General features: G+C 43.3%; 1 long non-coding RNA gene across 2 annotated transcripts; it reads right to left on the minus strand.

Moving 5' to 3' along the window:
* Positions 1-11623: 11623 nt before the first annotated feature.
* LOC125521348 lies at positions 11624-14782 on the minus strand. Of its 2 annotated transcripts, none has more exons than XR_007289211.1 (2): positions 13585-14782; positions 11624-12589 (listed from the first exon to the last, which is right to left on the minus strand). It is a non-coding gene; the product is annotated as an uncharacterized LOC125521348 (long non-coding RNA). The 2 variants fall into 2 exon arrangements; XR_007289210.1 differs by having other exon boundaries at positions 12695-14782.
* Positions 14783-15002: the final 220 nt, after the last annotated feature.

Below are 15002 nucleotides of genomic sequence, written 5' to 3' on the forward strand. Positions count from 1 at the left end.
TATGCTTAGGAAAATGTACCAAGGTGGTTCTTCAAGGAAACAAGGACCCAGGCTTGCAATGCGTGATGCTGATGATGAGCCACCAAGGGACGCTCCAGTGCGGCCTTGTGAATGGCCTTCAGAGGACTTCATGGATCGAGCGGGGATTAAGGAAGAATTTAACGCATATTTGTGTAACGCTGATCTTGTGAGCTTCGAGGAAGAAAAATGCCGTTAGTACCACTATCTCACTAGTTCCTTTGTGAGGAGGTTTGAATTTTCATCTTCACGTAATTCTCAAACTGTCCTGTTTGATCTTTATGAAAATTCTTACACTATGGACTTAGAGGACTTTACCACTGCTTGCAAACTTCCACAATGGGGTAGTACTAGTGAACCTCGCAAATCTGAATTTAGAGATTTTCTTGGTAGTATAACTGTGGGGGAATCTAGAGATATAGCACAAGCTACCATAGGGAGCATTCACTTTCCTGCTATACATTATTTTTCTCTCTTCATAGGTAGATGCATTAACGGTAAAGATGAAGCATGTCACATGTGTGTCCCTGACCTCAGTATTCTTAGGAGTGCTACGTTAGGAGATAAATCTTATAATTTGGGAGCCATTGTTGCACGTCGGTTGCATCTTAACAGATTTAATGGAGATTTCTTTGGTGGAATTTATGCAACCCACATAGCTATGGTATAACCATACGTGAGGATGATATTGAGTTGCCCCTGCTTATTTGGATTATGAGGCTATGGTTCATCATCAGTTTGTTGAGAGGAACGATCAGTTCCTCCAGTACCGACTAATCTTTGACAGACGACGCACCTATCACGTCGCTCTCCCTGTTTCTACTTTCTTTGATTTTCAGGCAAAGGGGAGATATTCTATAACCAGAGAGGAGGCAGAAGAATATAAGAGGAGGGCTGAGATAGCTCGCCTCCAAGCTGCAGCCCACGGTGCAATGACTGCTGCATCTCAGTACGACCCCAACTACAACTTTGGATATCTGCCAGGCCATCCGTGGCATTAGACCAACTTAGGCCAAAAGCCTAAGCTTGGGGGAGTACGTATTTCTCACTGACATTATATTCATGTTCACACACTCATTGCTAGATGTCGGTGCTCATACATTTTCATTGTAATATCCATGCTAGTTTATTTTCCTTTTTATGCTTTCTTCTTGTGTGTTTAATAAACCTTAAGAAAAAACAAAAAAAATTAGTTGTAGCTTTTAGCTAGTTTTAATTTCCATGCTTGTAGTAGTAATTAAAAAAGGAAAACCCAAAAAGATTTCATGTTCTTCTTTTGCTTGTTGGGAGCTTTCCCGTGTAAATAGTTTTACTTCTTTTATTTTCTTTGGGGGTCGATAGGAGAAGACCATAATTAAATTGTTGAAGTGGCTCTTATATGCATTATTGTTGATCTGACAGAAGAGCCCATCTTGCCTTGTCTTCTCCTGTTTATTGAATGCTTGCAGATTCTAGCTTAGTCCAATGCACGTACACTATTATTATTATTATCCACATCGTTCGGTCATGCAAGGGAATGGCAATAATGATGGTTATATGATGAACTTATTGAGATGAGAAAAGCTGGTACGAACTCGATCTCTCTTGTTTTTGTAAATATGATTAGTTTATCATGCCTAATTCAGCATATTATGAATAAACATGTTTGCAATGACAATTAGAGATCATAGTTCCTTATGCCATGCTTAATTAGCTAGGAGCTTGCAATGGTTTACCTTACGTGCCAACATGCTATTAAAATGATTGTGATGTGGTATGATATGGTGGTATCCTCTTTTGAACAATTCAAGTGGCTTGACTTGGCACATGTTCACGCATGTAGTTCAAACAAAATCAACATAGCCTCTACGATATTTATGTTCATGGTGCATTGTATCCTGCTCATGCTTGCATTCGGTGTTGATTAATTTTAATGCATGTTCATGACTGTTGTCGCTCTCTAGCTGGTCGTTTCCCAGTCTTTTTCTAGCCTTCATCTGTACTAAGCGGGAATACTGCTTGTGCATCCAATCCCATAAGCCCCAAAGTTATTCCATATGAGTCCACCATACCTACCTATATACGGTATCTACCTGTCGTTCCAAGTAAATTTGTATGTGCCAAACTCTAAACCTTCAAATAAAGTTTCTGTTTTGTATGCTCGAATAGCTCATGTATCAACTAGGGTTGTCCGTATCTTCCATGTTAGGCGGTTTATTCTCAAGAGGAGTATACTCCGCTCCTCACTCACGAGAAAATGGCTGGTCACCGGGATGCCCAGTCCCATGCTTTATGCAAACTAAATCAAAATAATTGCATACAAAACTCCCCCTGGGATTCTTGTTAGTTGGAGGCACTCGTTGTTTCGAGCAAGCCATGGATTGATGCTTGTTGGTGGAGAGGGAGTATAAACTTTACCATTCTGTTTGGGAACCGCCTATAATGTGTGTAACATGGAAGATATCACCATATCTTGGTTGTTATGTTGACAATGAAAGTATACCGTTCAAAATATTATTCATCTCTAATCTAAAACCGAGCTCTGGCACCTCTACAAATCTCTGCTCCCCTTTGCGAAGGGCCTATCTATTTACTTTCATGTTGAGTCATCATCCTCTTATTAAAAAGCACCAGTTGGAGAGCACCTCTATCATTTGCATTCATTACTGTTAGTTTACATTGAGTATGACTTGACTGGATCTCTTTTACCATGAATTACAATGTCTAGTCAGTCCTTGATCTTTAAAGGTGCTCTGCATTTATGTTTTGCGGTCTCAGAAAGGGCTAGTGAGATACCATCTTGTTATATCATATTATGATTGTTTTCAGAAAGTGTTGTCATCCGAGATTTATTATTATTGCTCGCTAGTTGATTATGCCATTGATATGAGTAAACATGAGACCTAAGAGTTATTGTGAATATGCTTATTTTATAATCTTTGCTGAAAACCTGAATGCTGGCTTTACATATTTACAACAAGAGCAAACAGAGTTTGTATTTTTTTATCACTTTTAGTTTGTCAACTGAATTGCTTGAGGACAAGCAAAGGTTTAAGCTTGGGGGAGTTGATATGTCCCCATCATATCTACTTTTCCAAACACTTTTTCCCTTGTTTTGGACTCTAACTTGCATGATTTGAATGGAACTAACCCAGACTGACGTTGTTTTCAGCAGAATTGCCATGGTGTTATTTATGTGCAGAAACAAAAGTTTTCGGAATGACCTGAAACTCCACGGAGCGTATTTTTGGAAATAATAAAAAATACTGGCAAAAGATCAAGGCCAGGGGGCCCACACCCAAGCCAAGGGTGGGCGGCGCGCCTGCCCCCCTGGGCGCGCCCCCTACCTCGTGGGCCCCCTGGAGCTCCTCTGACCTCAACTCCAACTCTACATAGTCATTTTCGGGGAGAAAAAATTAGAGGGAAGGATTCATCACGTTTTACGATACGGAGCCACCGCCAAGCCCTAAAACCTCTCGGGAGGGCTGATCTAGAGTCCGTTCGGGGCTCCGGAGAGGGGAATCCGTCGCCATCGTCATCATCAACCATCCTCCATCACCAATTTCATGATGCTCACTGCCGTGCGTGAGTAATTCCATCGTAGGCTTGCTGGACGGTGATGGGTTGGATGAGATCTATCATGTAATCGAGTTAGTTTTGTTAGGGTTTGATCCCTAGTATCCACTATGTTCTAAGATTGATGTTGCTATGACTTTGCTATGCTTAATGCTTTTTAGTAGGGCCCGAGTGACATGATTTTAGATCTGAACCTATTATGTTTTCATCAATATATGAGTGTTCTTGATCCTATCTTGCAAGTCTATAGTCACCTACTATGTGTTATGATCTGGCAACCCTGAAGTGACAATAGTCGGGACCACTCCCGGTGATGACCGTAGTTTGAGGAGTTCATGTATTCAATATGTGTTAATGCTTTGGTCCGGTACTCTATTAAAAGGAGGCCTTAATATCCCTTAGTTTCTGCTAGGACCCCGCTGCCACGGGAGGGTAGGACAAAAGATGTCATGCAAGTTCTTTTCCGTAAGCATGTATGACTATATTCAGAATACATGCTTACATTGCATTGATGAATTGGAGCTGGTTCTGTGTCACCTTAGGTTATGATTGTTACATGATGAACCGCATCCGGCATAATTCTCTATCATCGATCTATTGCCTACGAGCTTTCCATATATTGTTCTTTGCTTATTTACTTTTCCGTTGCTATTGTTTTAATCACTATAAAATACCAAAAACATTAATTTTGTTATCATTACCTTTTTCTACCGTTACCACTACTATCATATTACTTTGCTACTAAATACTTCGCTGCAGATATTAAGTTATCCAGGTGTGGTTGAATTGACAACTCAGCTGCTAATACTCGAGAATATTCTTTGGCTCCCCTTGTGTCGAATCAATAAATTTGGGTTGAATACTCTACCCTTGAAAACTATTGCGATCCCCTATACTTGTCGGTTATCAGGGAAGCTCCGAAATCATGATCAACCTGGCTCTAATACCAAGAAGATGTAGGGTGGAACCCTAGATGGCCGATCTTTGATGAAAGGAGCGGATCCCGCGAGGAACACGAGGAACACGAGGGGAAACACGAGGAGAAATCACAAAAGGGGAACACAAGAGAAACACTCAAACCAACAAGTATGATCACACATGTGCTAGATCCATGAACACAAAAGGAAATACACGATCCATGATCAACAAGGGACGATACACAGTAACCAGTTCTTCTCCAAAGGAGGTTTTGATGGGGCCACCCAAAAGGTGTTCTTAAACCCAAGGGGATCTTCTCCGTAGAGGGGCCGCGGTCTCTCTCGTGGAGTAGATCCGATGTGGATGAGCGAGGTTCTATCTCTAATATGAGCTATCACAACACTAACCCTAACTAGGATGAGGAGGAGGTCTATTTATAGTCTTAGTGCAGATGGGGGGAGAAGTGAAGGGGTACATGGGCCTCAGCCCGCAACTGGACACAGCCAGTGGTCGGACGTCCGGTCGGCATCGGACGTCCGGAGGCTCAGGACGGTTCGGACGTCCATAGATCTTCGGACTTCCGTATATTAGGTTCTGTCATCGTGGCATCGGACGTCTGGTCTTCCTTGGATTTCCGCTGTTTCCGCTCGGGTGGTGTGGTGACGGTCGTCCGGAGAGGCTCGGTCGTCCGGGGCCTGGGAGGTGTCGGTCGTCCGGACCCGGTGGGATGTCCGGCCGATGTAGCCTTCGATGGCCTGGATTCGTTGGACTGATGTGGCCTTCAGGAGCCGGACGTCCGGGCTGGGCCGGTCATCCGGTGGATGTAGCTTCCGTGGCAGCTCTTCTTCTTGCCCTTCGCGCTCGGTGTCCTCATCGTCTTGTCCATAGGATGTAAATGTTCCGTGGCTTTCCTCCAAGTACCTGAGCACACATAGTGTTTCTGTTTGAGGTAGTAGCCATGTCTCATGTGCCGAAGGTGGTAGTTCGGAAAGGAGCGAGTTCACCTTATCTTCGATAGCCTTTGCTCGTGCTCTTGTCATTGGTCCAAGTGGTGTCATGGGAGACATAAGTAGGTCCATGGGGATGATCTTGGGATGCTCCGCATCAAAACGTGCTCTCATGACGTCCTTCATTTGTGCCCAAGTAGTGATGGGTGGTTCACCTCTTGCCTCTTGATGCTCAATGACTTGTTCCCACCAAATGAGGACATAATCTTGGAACTCAAGGGATGCCATCACGATCTTCTTCTCTTCCTCATAGTTGTGCAAGCGGAAGAGTTGGTCAACCTTCAATGCCCACGAAAGGTACTCTTCGGGATAATTGCTTCAATTGAATTTGGGTATGGTGAACTTTAGCTTGCTGTAGCGTTGCTACTCATTGTGATGGGGGCGGGGATGATGATGTCCTTGACTAGGAGGATTGTATCCCTCAACTTGCTCTTGTCTTGGAGGATCTCCATTGTCTTCTTGCTCTTGGTGAACTTGAGGTGCTTGTCAAGCTTGTGGATGAGCTTGAGGAACTTGACAATGCACTCTTGATTGATAAATCCTCTCTTGAACTTCTTCGCGTAGCGCTTCTTGATGCTCATGATTTTTCCGGTTGCGTGTGGCTACGGCTCGACTTGAATCTCAAAGGGCACGTTGTGCCTCAAGTGCTTGAGCTTCTCGCAATTGTTGTTGTTCATGTTGTGCCTCGGCATCTTGTGCATCTTGGTGTAGTCACGCTTGTTCTTCCTCTTCTTGTTGGCATTGGTGTTTCCGTTCTCGTGCTTGTGCAAAAGTATCTTGGTTTTGACGATGTCGTTGTTCCTGAGAGTCGTTGTCATATAGAGGATTGCGGTTTGCTTGATGATCTTGCCGCACGGCATGTCGAAGAGTGTTTTATGTCGGTGTACTTGAGCCAGATATTGTGTCATCGGAGTGACGACTCGAGTGGCTCCGTCTTGTGTAGGACGAAGTGGAAGAAGAGCGGTTGAGCAACAAAGCACGAATCTCATCCATTCTTGCGTCATTCTCTTGTTTGTGGTCATCGAGCTTGTGGTCGAAGTAGTCTCTTGTACGTTGCTCGGAGAGTCGCAAGTCGGTGGCGAGGTTGTCGATGCGTTCGTTCATTGCTTGTTGCTCTTGATGCAAAGCTCGTTGTGCACCAAAGAGGTGGCTCTTTGTGACGTAGGATGACATGTCATCATCTTGCTCGGCGAAGAGTGGGTTGGTAAAAGTACTTGGCCTATCCATCATTCAAGTAAATATGTGAGTGTGAGAAACAGAAGAACTTATACCAAATGTACCTTGACTGATGTTGAAGATGGATCAATGATCACTCAAATGTGGAACAAGGAAATAGCACAATTGGTACCAATTCTTGTCAGTTTCTCATACCTACACAAGTAAAAGCTTATGGTGGAGCTCGGTTAGGATGGTGGCACAAAATTTGATGCAATTGTTAGTGAGCTTCAATAATGTTGGAAAAGATTCACAAATTTGCAAATGCAACAAGTAGACCAATAGCAAAATGTGGTACACGGAAACTCACACGCAAATAGATAAGTGGGGTCGTGCAACCAAGGAATGAGCCAAAATGTGGAATCCATGAAAGTGCTCTTGTTGCACAACACTAGAGAGACGCTAGCATGATTGCACAATAGGCGGATACGAAGACTTATGCACAACCTACTAAGGAAAATGCAACGACTTCTATCCCAAGTATGCTATATGTATGGTATTCAGATGATATGATCCAAAATGATTGAGTATGACAATCTTAATGTAGTATGATGCTATGGTTCTTTCTTAAAAGCTCTTTGCTTATCTTTTCCTTTTGCTTAAAAGCTTGTTTGCCTCTTTCTCTTTTGAGCTCTTTTCTCATGCAATTCTTCACGAACCAAGATAGCAATTGTGTATGCAATGACAACTTTGTGACACAAAAGACGATACCAAGATATATACCAAGATGATATGTTAAGTATGCAATGTGAAGTATGAACACTAATTTGCACAAGTGACATTGTCGGCAATACTCAAAGGCTAGTTTCGATGGGTAAGATATGCAAAATTGGGCTATGGTGGTTATCAATGTAATGGCAGGAATGTATAATGATGAGATATCACGATACCAAGATGGGGTTACCGATTCTTGCTTACAGTATGGTGTCAAAATGGTGAAGTGGTTGTTGTCGATGACGCGTCCCTGGCTAAGATGAGCTGCAGTGATGTCGATGTCGAACCTTACTGATGTTGGGTGGAACCCTAGATGGCCGATCTTTCATGAAAGGAGCGGATCCCGCAAAGAACACGAGGAGAAACACAAGAGAATCACTCAAACCAACAAGAATGATCACACATATGCTAGATCCTCGAAACACAAAGAGAGATACAAGATCCATGATCAACAAAGGACGATACAAAGGGAACCGGTTCTTCTCCGTGAGGAGGTCTTGAGGGGTCTTACCATAAGGGGTCTTGAATCCAAGGTGGATCTTCTCCGAAGAGGTAATGGTCCCTCGCAATGGAGTAGATCCGGACGGATGAGCGAAGCTCTATCTCACATATGAGCTAACACAACGCTAACCCTAGAAAGAGGGAGGAAGAGGAGTATATATAGTCTAGGTGGGTGAAGGGGTACATGGGCTTTGGCCCTTTAGTGTGCAAAGACAGGCAGAGCCGGATGTCCGGGCGTCGGGCCGGATGTCCGGGCCTTCGTGAGGAGCCGGATGTCCGGGCTTGTGGGCCGGATGTCTGGGCTGGCGGGGCTGGTCTCGATGCTCTCTGGATAGCCTGCACCAGATTTCCGGGAAGGTGCCGGATGTCCGGCCCTTGGAGGGGCGCCGGATGTCTGGGGGTTGGCTGGACGTCCGGCCGCCTGGAGTTGCCTAGCGTCCTCTCTCTCTGGTCTTCCTCTGGTTGGTGGCGCCGGATGTCCGGGCTGCTGCCGGATGTCCGGCCGCTGTAGCTCCGCGGCGAATCTACTTGAGGCGCTTCTTGATCCGCTTCCGTGTGGACTTGTCCTATGCTTCGAGCATCTCCATGATTGTCTCCTCGGTTCCTGAGCACACGTAGTGTCTTTGCATTAGGTAGCAACCATGTCTCACATGAGTGGAAGGGGAATCATTTAGGAATGGGTTCACCTTATGTCCAATGGCGTATGTTTGAGGTCTCGTCCTATGTCCACTTGGGGCTTGGGGAGTAGTCGTAGTGTACACGGGGATGATCGTAGGATGCTCCCCATAAATTTTGAGTATTTGTGGGTCCGAAACGGACTCCGAATGACAAAGTTATGACCGTTTTAGTGAACGTCGGTCCATTATATGGCAGTCCTTGAAAGAATTTCACTTTCCCGTGACGCTTTTCGCCGAACCACCCCGAAATTTTGTGTCCTCGATGCTGGAGATACTGTTTGCACGTATATATTGACTGATGGAAGGAATGCCCTTTGGTTCTTGGCTGTCACATACATAAGTTATAGCATGCCACACGGCGAAAATAAGGAGTATAAGGCTTGTAGCCGCTGGATTTTCTTGAATTTACGAACAAATAGGAATTTCTAGATCATAAATCATGTGCACAAAGCTACGTTTGTCCTTGTCAGGGGAACTAATGTCTACAATCAACATAATGTCTCAAATTTCCTTCAAAAGGAAAGGCCAATGGGTTCAGAAACTTGTCCGAAAAGAAGTGGCGAATGATGTAATTTGACTTTCAGGGCCAAAAACTCCTCCTTAAGGCCAAATTTAAAGGCACCCTGGGCCTCCTAGCGCAGGAGAGCAGTATTTTCTGGATTCGCGCGCTTGCCGCGAACGTTCTGAGTATTTGTGGGTCCGAAACGGACTTCGAATGACAAAGTTATGACCGTTTTAGTGAACACCGGTCCATTATATGGCAGTCCTTGAAAGAATTTCACTTTCCCGTGACGCTTTTCACCGAATTGCCCCGAAATTTTGTGTCCTTGATGCTGGAGATATTGTATCCACGTATATATTCACCGATGCCAGGAATGCCCTTTGGTTCTTAGCTTTCACACACATAAATTACAGCATGCCACAGGGCGAAAACAAGGAGTATAAGGCTTGTAGCCGCTGGATTTTCTTGAATTTACGAAGAAATAGGAATTCCCGGACCATAAATCATGTGCACAAAGCTACGTTTGTCTGTGCCAGGGGGACTAATGTCTACAATCAACATACGTGAAATTTAAGGAGCGGCAAATGATGTTATTTGCCTTTCAGGGCCAAAAAGTCCTCCTTAAGGCTGAATTTAAGGCACCACAGGCCTCCTGGCGCAAGATGGAGTATTTTCTAGATTCGCACGCTCGCCGCGAGCATTTTGTGTATTTGTGGGTCCGAAACGGACTCCCGATGACAAATTTATGACCGTTTTAGTGAACACCGGTCCATTATATGGCAGTCCTTGAAAGAATTTCAGTTTCCTGTGACGCTTTTCGTTGAACCGTCCCGAAATTTTGTGTCCTCATGTTGAGGACATCAATACCATTGTTACACCCACAGCCCCTACTGCTATAAATACTGGACCAATTACTAGAGCTCGCGCACGCCAATTGAATTATCAGGTACCTTCGTTTCTTGGTAACGATTCTAATGTTCATGAGAATATGATGCTGCCTAAATTGGATACATTTGTTTTGCTTACAAATGAAGGGTCTAACTTGGACAAGAAAGATGAACCTTGGAGCAAGTTCAAGCATGGAGATGATGGCATGCGCAAGGGGAACAAGAACGGAGTTACAAGTGATGATTCCAGGACTTTGAAGCCACCATAATGAGTGCATGAAGCCTTGGAAGAAATATACAAGATGCCACTTCATAAATTTCGTCCGGAGGCTATTCTAGGTGCTGTGTCACCTTATTTTTGGGCCAGGCCCATGTAATTTCAAAATACTTGATTATAGACAGTTTTTAGAGTCCGTATGTGTGGGGAAAGAAGAGTTAGGGTTGGTTTTGGACCCCCTCCTCCAAGGGCCACGAAATTCCCCCTCTCTCCTCCATATATATAGTCCTTAGGGAATCGTTTAGACTTTGGGTTTTGTTTAGATTAAAAGTTCGCCATAGCTACAACTTCGCGTACTTCGTTTGTGTTCAACGACCAGACCAAGACGTCACAGGACCCCACCTTGATCAATAAAGTTTTCCTCTCATATTCACAATATCCAGATTGCAATCTTAGTTTCTTGCTTGTTCTTTGTTTGCCTGCAGGAAACAGACCTTCGTGCTCAGGTTGATCATGCTCCGGCGTGGTCAATAACCTCTCGGAGTTGGTTTAGCGATTGGTAAGGCGCGACGTCCTCGCACGTTCATAGTCGGATCATCAAAGTCGACTTCCTCCAAAACGATAGCCATCATCTCATCGAAAGACGGGACACCTTTGCCTCTATCAACTGGTATCAGATTTCTAGGTTGCTCGATGAGATTTTACAGTTTTTCGTAGTTTAGATCGAGTTTGTTCTTCATACCTATAGTCCACGAAAAAGCCAAAATAAATTTGGGTTAGTTCATCATATTCGAACCAGTCCGAGCCTTTGCATAGTCGTGTCTAGTTGCTGGTCTTAGAGTCTAGTATTTTAGAGTTTCGAGTTCTGGTCATAAGTTGTCACGCCGCCGCCATACCATCATAATCGCCCCTGCCATCTACCACCACCGCTTATCCGCCACCGATCCGTCTCCATATACCATCACCATCTGTGTCCATATACCACCACCTATCCGTATCCATATACCACCACCACTCCGTATCCATACACTACACCACAACATCGATGCAAGGATAGAAAAACTGCCGGGAATGATTTTCTGGTCACAAGTCACTTTCAAGTGTGTTGAGTTCTGTTCACAAGTCACTTACAAGGGCAGTCAAACTGTCGGGAATGATTTTCTCCCGACAGATAGAACTGCCACAAGAACGGCTGCTGGGGATTACAATTCCCGGCAGATGGAGATGTGCTCGGCAAACATTTTCTGCTAGCAATCAACAACTTTCCTGGCAGATGATCTGCCGGTGGTGCCAAGTAACCCAATTAATAAGGCTATTTATACTATAGTATTGCATTCACTTCACATTTACATACACACTGACGAATCACATGATGCTGCATCCATTCAAATAAAGCAAGAGGATTCTACATATGCACTTCACATATATATTATAAAATCTCATCATCAAATATTTTACAATGTATACAATTAATTGAGTACACCTGAAGACTTCCTCATAATTTAGCATTCGCAGTTCCTAGACATCCGAGCAGTACAAAATGTAACAAACACAAAGAGTAAAGCTTGTCAGGTCTTCTGTGTGAGCTCAACACATATGGTTACAGCAAGGTGTCTTAACCAGTCTTGCAGGAACATTTTCAACCTAGACAGGAAGTGACCAAATAACAAGTACATGTATTAGAAAACATAATCTCCATTACATTTATTATGATACTCAAAGAATTTACAGAGGGCTCCACCTCCATTTTTTATAAGAAAAACATCTACATAATCAAGAGATTTTCTCAACAAATTTCCTTTCAAGGCATCAAATGAACATTCGATTTAATAAGAAACTAACAAATGTCAATAGTTTCAAGTTTGGGTGCACGAATTAAGCACATCAAGTTACACTTCCTGGAAAGCATGACAACAGTTTCAGGTCTGGACAGATAATGAAACCCATATGGCATGGTGTGATTACCTCTGGTATTAAGTTTACTTTCCAGAAAGTGAAGAATCACCAAATTTGTCTGTACATAGGACAAAATAGGGACAACGTTCAAGAAAAAGGAAGTGACATCCACAACCTATATGAATTTTTTACATCACAGGATCTTATCTTTTTGTATAAGCACACAAAGGCAAGTAGGCTTAACTCAAAAGAACATATAGAACTTCTTCAGAAGCATATATAATGATATTCAGGTGTGATCCTCTGAGAGGAAATACAAGAACATTTTCGAATAATGCTACTATATATAGAGGGAAAAAAGACATGTAGGATATAAATGAATCGTGCAAAATACCTCTTTCACCACTCATATCACAAATTAGTACCCTGATTCTTGAAGAACACTAACCAACATGCAAATTAGATTTCAAGTAAAGATGAACCTGTAACCATTGCAATGAAAGATATAGAAAATTAATCAAGACATTCGAAGTTTACTATATACAACTCTACTTCAAATTAGAACTTTACTTTTCAAATAATATTACATGTGTGGACTGAAGTGTAGTATCTTGAACCTTCAACCTTACAACACTGTAAGTGCTCATACAAGAAGAATTAAGAGCGGCATGAACCAAAATGAGTAGAATATCAACACATACATTTTAACTAGTACAGAATGAGCAAATATCTCAATTCCCTTCCATGCACAAGACTTCAAGTTGTAGTGAACTCGGTTCATAAAGCTTTTTATAGAAATATACATGGGATGGGATGAGATAATATCAAGAAATAACTATTCCAAAGCAAGTAGTCAGATATACTAGAACACCTATTTCTACTAGCATAATTTTCAACTTTTAGTGTGAATCTACAGCAAGACCAACAACTTTTTACACACGGAAATATGTACTGGACTATGCATAGGAATACATGAGAAGGCAACTCCTATGATCTTCATAAATGGTTCTATGGCAGGCAGACCAACAACTCTGTTTCAATTACTGCCCAATAAAAAAAGACTAAGCTTCAGAATACACAGGGCATGCAAAAGCTAGTTCTAGTACATGTAAAAGCTTCCGGTAACTGTATGCATACAAAGGCAAAGCACATTCAGGACATGCATACACAGGGCAAGCAAAACCTCAGTTTGTATGTTTACTTTAGTTTCATTTGCATGAAGCATATAAGAAATGAAATGCTAAATAAGATCATCGCACATGAGATAATTGAAGTGAAATATATTCATCGCACATGCTTTACAATTAATGCTTTTTAAGGAAGGTATTTCTTAGACAGAGATCTCCTGTTAAGCAATTGGTCATGTCCAACATTGTAATGCTTACCAGATCATCAATATGCAAACAACATACAATATATCATATCAGCTCCGAATTTTGGACACTTCTTGGGGCCAAGGACATAGATGAGGCACTACCTGGGGGGAGATGGCGTAGTCGACGCTGCTTGGTGGAGAGGACAAAGAAGATCCACGCTGCTCATAGGACAAACAAACTGAAAATTTTATTTCAGTGAAAGCACCAAGTGAAAATTAGAGAACTGTTTGTCAGGATTACATATAGAACAAAAGAGCACAATACTCAGCTAGCCTCATGACCCATTTTTCCAAAAAAACAATCCTACCTAGGAGCATAGCTCCAATTTCCATTACTAAAAACTAATAGAACACAACCACATGTCTCAGGTTAGTCCCCCTTTAGGGGTACCCTCTAAACATCAGAAACTAAGCCACAGAGACCAGCACTACCACCAAACCTGTATGTAGAAAATAAACAACGAGCATCCAAAACGTTATAATTATCAGCAACAAAACAACAGCCTTATTGTAGAGCAAAATTATTGCACCTGTATATTCCAAAATGTAACTAAACTACAGGGGAAAAGTAAAACAGCGTGACTAGAATTTTGCACATTATATATTGCATCCAAGCTAATATGACACATTTTGACATAGCCCTACAGATGAAAGTACAATTTTTTTGGCGAACTGGCCCAATCCAGCCCTGCTTTTTTATTAATTCAAGATACAAGAATCTTGGAATACCAGTTTTTGCAGATCCATAAGCAAAAGATAAACCATACGACTAAGTACAAAGTACTCCCCAATAAGTAAATGTACAGATAGACTGCCAATAGATAGAAGAAACCATCAGCTCCTCATATATTCACTGCAAGCATGAACGTAACAATTTGGTGGAGGACTGGTTCGTAGGGGAGGCTCCTAGAGGAGGAGGTGCTGCTGACGGGAGGAGCTCCTGGATGAGTCGGCGCCGCTTGAGGAAGCGAGCAAGTAGACGATGGCGGGGGAGCTGGTCGTGGTGCTGCCCGGAGAGAAAGTTTCGGGAGGCAGCATTGAGGCGCGGCGGAGGTTGTCTGGGAGCGGCGACTTGGGTCGGGGAAGGAAGCCGACGCTTGATGTGGCAGAGGTCAAGGAGGAAGCGGCGAAGGGTGCTCGCCGGTGGATGAGGAGGTTGCTAGGGCACTCCGGTGAGGTGGCTGGGCGGCGACAGCGCCGGTGAAGGGGAAGGGGGCCTCGGGGTGAGATTCGATTTGCTTAGGGTTTGCTTTGGGGAGCAATTTGGAAGGGTCAAGACGAGCAGTAGTGGGGATTCTTGTTTTTTTGTTCAGCGTGCCAATATTTTCCATCGCCCGTGGGCCGTTTAGGCCCAATATGTTCTACTTTTTGGCTCGCACCACGTACCGGCAGTTTATGGGCCGGAACTTAGTTCTCCCAGCAGAAAACATGTCATTAATCATTCACGGCAGTCCGTATGCCCCAGTACCTTAACTTCTCCCAGCAGTTTCTCTGCCCATACCTACTTGTGCCGGCAGAAA

The sequence above is a fragment of the Triticum urartu genome, chromosome 7 (assembly GCF_003073215.2).
Source record: "Triticum urartu cultivar G1812 chromosome 7, Tu2.1, whole genome shotgun sequence".
NCBI classification, from domain to species: domain Eukaryota; kingdom Viridiplantae; phylum Streptophyta; class Magnoliopsida; order Poales; family Poaceae; genus Triticum; species Triticum urartu.